Source organism: Somniosus microcephalus, chromosome 32 (genome assembly GCF_052327205.1).
Source record: "Somniosus microcephalus isolate GS21.2 chromosome 32, FLI_Smic_1.0, whole genome shotgun sequence".
Lineage (NCBI taxonomy): Eukaryota > Metazoa > Chordata > Chondrichthyes > Squaliformes > Somniosidae > Somniosus > Somniosus microcephalus.
In genome coordinates, this window is record NC_141018.1 from 22,881,363 (window position 1) to 22,887,362 (window position 6,000).

Sequence of the window (6,000 nt, forward strand, 5' to 3'; positions counted from 1 at the left end):
GCGGGTCGGCTACCCGACTCCTGGCAAGATGGCATCGAGGCGGGTTGGGGGCGGGTTGGGCACCCGCCCCCAAATTCTGCCATTTTCCTGGCAGCCCCGCCTCCAAACCCGCCTCCCCAGGGCTGGCAAAATCCAGCCAAAAGGCGTCAAGGGTTATGGGGAGAGAGCAGGAATATGGTATTCAGATAGAGGATCAGCCATGGTCATATTGAATGGCGGAGCAGGCTCGAAGGGCCGAATGGCTTACTCCTGCTCCTATTTTTCTATGTTCTGTGTTCTAATGAATTTTTTCTTTTAAATTTCTTTCTAAAAACAGGGGCTACGTTTCGCACTCCATCAATGTGGGCTCACTAATCTCACTGAGGACTTTGAAGTCTACTTTCCCACAGACCCATGGCCATGTAGAGCCAAGGGCCAGTATTAGTGAAGTGGCAGGGTGACGCACAGGCGAAGGTGGTTTCTCTCTCGGGATAACAGCACGTGCATACCCTCCTGCCAGGCTCTCTCCAATACCTGCACATGTGACTGAAAGGGCCAGGATGCCCTTGTAGTGGATCCATCTCGGCGTTTAGCTGCTGTGAGACAAGGGCCACCTCAGTCCAAATAGGCTCCTCTGGACAGACCCCAGCAAGCCACTTCTCATGCCCCTGCCACTCGGGTAGCACCGAGAGTCACCAGTTTGGGTTTGAGAGATCAAACATCGCACACTGACGCAAAGGGGTAGAATTGTGCTAAGAAGAAGTTGCCACATATCCACAGTATGTGTTATAAGTAGAATTATGGTAGCAGTGAAGTTGTTATGCATTTCGGCATTATTTTTGGAAGTGATTTAGATGAGGTGGCGTGAGTGGGTGCAGTGTGAGCAGATGGCACAGAGAAGGGTGTGTATGTGATGGCATATTTTTGCTCGGTAGATAGGACTGTTCATGTAATAAACAGATGTGGTAGTCAAAAGAAGGTAAAGGAAAGGAACAACCCGAGAATGTTACTGTCCTCCAGATAGCGCTTTTAATAAGTTTAGCTAGACTGTAACGTTCTGGATATGATGAGGGTCCAGAGAATTCCTTCAGAAATGTAACACTTCACCAAAGAGGATACAGAGATTGAGTTCGCGAATTATTTATACAGAAGACTTATGTGAGACAATTCTAAAAATATATAGAGATTTATTAAAAGTACCGATGTGCAATTTACAGTTGGTGAATCAGTCAATCGCAACATTAACAGTTCTAAAAAGAGAAAAAATATGATCTTATTTTTAACAGAGGATCTTACTTTTAAATCTTAACTTTGCTATAGTATTACAGTTCTTAAAGTTTTCTATACAGGATATCCATCAATATTAAAATACCTTTGATCCCCGAGGTACTAAGAGCGGAAGACCACTCTATGGTTGAGAATCGCTTTGCCCAATTAAAGCGACTCTGATATCCCATTTAAGACTTCAATATTTATACCCTTTTTCAGTTGTATTTCCTTTAAGGTTTCTGCTGATGCAAGTTAATTATCACTATTCAGCTTTCTGCTGACCTCTGCAATTCTTTACTGCCACATCAGCTAGTAATATTCCAGAATCAGACGCATCTCCAGGTGTTCTGAGTTCACCATATAAAATGGTGTGAGAGGCAGATGTCCCTTATTTTATGTGTCATTTTTACGAAGTTCAATTTATATCACATAGCCAGGGTTGACCATTGTGTTGTTCCCAAAAGGTCAGCCACTCGGAGCCATCCCATTCTTCTGTTTCAATAAGTCCAGAATTCTTTCATAAGATAGTGTATTTTTCTAAAAAGGCTATATATTATATTCCTTCACAAATGCTCCTCTTGCGAGTGTTCTTATTCCCAATAGGCATCTTCATCTATGGGGCCTCCATGTTGAGGCCTCTTTAGAACCATAGAATGATACAGCACAGAAGGAGGCCATTTGGTCCTATCGTGCCTGTGCCAGCTCTTTGAAAGAGCTCTCCAATTAGTCCCACTCCCCTGCTCTTTCCCCATAGCCCTGCAAATTTTTTCCCTTTCAAGTATTTATCAAATTCCCTTTCAAAACATATTATTATTGAATCTGCTTCCACCGCCCTTTCAGGCAGTGCATTCCAGGTCATAACGACTCGCTGCGTAAATTTTTTTCCTCATGTCGCCTCTGGTTCTTTTGCCAATTACCTTAAATCTGAGTCCTCTGACTATTGACCCTTCTGCCGCTGCAAACAGTTTCTGCTTGTTTACGATCAAAACCCTTCATGATTTTGAACACCTCTATCAAATCTCCTCTTAACCTTCTCTGCTCTAAGGAGAACAATCCCAGCTTCTCCAGTCTCTCCATGTAACTGAAGTCCCTCATCCCTGGTACATTCTAGTACATCTCTTCTGCACACTTTCTAAGGTCTTGATATTCTTCCTAAACTGTGGTGCCCAGAATTGGATACAATACTCGAGCTGTGGCCTAACCAGTGTTTTATAAAGGTTTAGAATAACTTGCTTGTTTTTGTACTCTCTGCCTCTTTTATAAAGCCAACAATCCCGTATGGTTTTTAACAGCCTTCACAACTTGTTGTGCCACCTTGAAAGATTTGTGTATGTACACCCCCAGATCTCTGTCCCTGCACCCCCTATAAGTTTTACTGTTTAGCTTATACTGCATCTCCTCAGTCTTCCTACCAAAATGTATCTCTTCACAGTTCTGTGTTAAATTTCATCTGCCATGTGTCTGTCCATTTCACCAGGCTGCCTATGTGCTCCTGAAGTTGACTACTATCCTCCTCATTGTTTACTACATTTCTGAGTTTCGTGCCATTTACAAATTTTTAAATTATGCCCTGTATACTCAAGTCCAGGTCATTAATATATATCAAAAAGAGCAGTGGTCCTAATACCGACCCCTGGGGAACACCACTGTATACCTCCCTCCAGTCTGAAAAACAACAATTCACCACTACTCTCTGCTTTCTGTCCCTTGGCCAGTTTCATATCCAAGCTGCCACTATCTATTTAATCCCATGGGTTTCAATTTTGCTAACGAGTCTATTATGTGGTACTTTATCAAACGCCTTTTGAAAAACCATATACACAACATCAACCGCAATACCCGCATCAACCCTCTCCGTTACTTCATGAACGAACTCAATCAAGTTAGTCAAACATGATTTGCCTTTAACAAATTCATGCTGGCTTTCATTTATTGATGTTGCAAGGAAAGGGTTGTGCAGCACACAGCAGGCCATAGGGGTCCTTGAAAACCGCATTGCAGGATGCCCCTCAGTCGATCCAAGCGCCTGAAGTGTGCTATTAACATTCCTATGCCGTGTTGAACAATAATTCTGGTTAACAAATTAATTTTGTTGTGGTTGAGGTTCTGGGAGTATCATCAGCTAAGACTGTGGTGGAGCCACTCAGACGTTTTTCGGGGCAAAAGAGTATTGACAGCGTGGAGTTTCTTCAAATAAAGGCATTATGATGCTGCCAGGGAAGTGACAAATCACTTGGACGAGGGGTGTGCTGGACATTGTGAAAGTGATAGCCTTTCCTGTTGATGTACATCTGGCCATGATCTATGGATATGCGACATCTATAACTCCCTGCACCTTGGAGAATCATGCCACTCAGTAAAATTGCACCGCTCTGTCATGCTGGTGGTGAGTGTCCATGGAGAAGCTGATGAAATTGCTGGCACCAGAGAAAGTTGGCGTCCATGACTTGTTTGATGCATCTGTGCACAGCTGATTGTGCAGATGTTGCTCAGTGCCCTCCTGGAATGACCTTGCGGTATACAGAAAAGAGAGGACTTGCATTTAATACTGTGTGCAGTTCTGGCCGCCACACTATAGGAAGGATCTGATTGCATTGGAGAGGGTGCAGAGGAGATTCACCAGAATGTTGCCTGGGCTGGAGCGCTTCAGCTATGAGGAGAGACTGGACAGGCTGGGGTTGTTTTCCTTAGAGCAGAGAAGGCTGAGGGGGGACCTGATTGAGGTGTACAAAATTATGAGTTGCATAGATAGGGTAGATAGAAAGGAACTTTTCCCCTTAGTAGAGGGGTCAATAACCAGGGGGCATAGTTTCAAGGTAAGGGGCAGGAGGTTTAGAGGGGATTTGAGGAAAAACTTTTTCACCCACAGGGTGGTTGGAATCTGGAACTCACTGCCTGAAAGGGTGGTAGAGGCAGGAACCCTCACAACATTCAAGAAGAATTTAGACGAGCACTTGAAACGCCATAGCATACAAGGCTATGGACCAAGTGCTGGAAAATGCGATTAGAATAGACAGGGCTTGATGGCCGGCGTGAACACGATGGGCCGAAGGGCCTCTTTCTGTGCTGTATAACTCTATAGTGCCTTCAATCTTGGGACGTCCTAATGAGCTTTACAGCCAATGAATTATAATCACTGTTGTAGTGTGGGGAAACACAGCAGCAAATTTAAGCACAGCAAGGTCCCACACACAGCAATGAGATAATCTGTTTTAATGATATTGGTTGAGGGATAAATATTAGCCAAGACACTGGGGTGAACTCCTTTGCTCTTCTTTGAATAGTTCCATGGTATCTTTTACATCCACCTGAGAGGGCAGGCAGGACCTCTGTTTAACACCTCATCCGAAAAAGCGGCTGCAACATCCTCTCAGTGTCAGCCTGGATTATGTGCTTCTAGTCTCTGGAGTGGGACTTGAACCCACAACCTTCTGACTCAAAGGCAAGGGTGCTACCCACTGAGCCACGGCTGACACCTTATCATTACGGTAATGGAATGAAGGACATTGGTCGCCCTAACAGCTAACGGAGGGTTGGTGCATCTGGTGGCGATGGGCCACAGGTCAACCACGACAAGACCTCCACAGGCACTGCTTCTCCGTCTAATTGTGGCAAGACCATCTCAGCCTGTGGGGGTATCAGTGGGTGGCTGCCTTGCCTACACAGTGCAAGCTCACCACCTTTAATGCAGCAAAGACAGAAGTGGAAGCCCCGCTGAGAAACACAAGCGCACTGTCTGAAAAGGCAGGGGCGGGTGGGGGGAGGGGGGCGGTGGGAGAAGAGGGGGTAAGTGGTGGCTCTTCAGCGAGTGGCACAAAGGCAGATGGCAAAATAAAAAAAAACAATCAAAGTAACACGATAATAAGATTTTAACAGCAACCGAATAAGCTTGTCGCTTTAAACTGCAGGGTAGCACCTAGCAGACCTTGAAGCCAGATTTATACTGGTGTGATTACGACTTGTCATAAATGAGGTGGAAATGATGCTTCACTTGTACGTGTGTGCTCAAAAGTGGCTGGGAGCTTTTGAAAAATTCAGCAGGTGTTAAATTGAGTGGGAGATCTGATATAATGAAGTCCTGCCCTCGCCTGCCCAATTTTCACCCCAAATTGGTGTGGAACACAATAGGAAACCTATGCCTTTGCATCTTATGGCTTGAGAGGATCAGAGGCACAAATACTTCAGCCCACTCTCTCACCTAGCTTTGGCATATGTGAGAGAAAAATACAGCTCAGACCAGGGTCCCCAGTCACTAAAGCAACACGACCTTCCGAAATATTCACTCGATGTTAATTTGCAGTCTCCCGCAAGCCGTTTGAATCCTTTCTGACTTTTCTCAGGGCTGTGGGGGAAAAGGCTGGAGAGTGGGACTAATTGGACAGCTCCTTCAACGAGCCAGTACAGGCACGTTGGGCCGAATGGCCCCCTTCTGTGCGGTATCATTCTACGATTCTACGTCATCGCTCTGCCCCTTTTCCTTTCAGTGAAGGGAGACAGCATCTCCTTTTGACTCCTGGCTAGCTTACAGCCCATAAAAGGAAAACTTTAAGGATTGCTTCTGTGAGTACAGCGCGGTCCTTAAAAGTAATGTTGTGTGAAAGGCACAACTAATGTAATGGAAGAGAGCATTTAAAATCTCAAAATGGTTGTGCCACTTTTAGAGCTTAGTGAGTTTTCATTATTTGAGAGTAGGTGATGCTTCACATCCCTCGGCTAACTGGAAGTACAAATAAAAATGATTCCTCACAACAG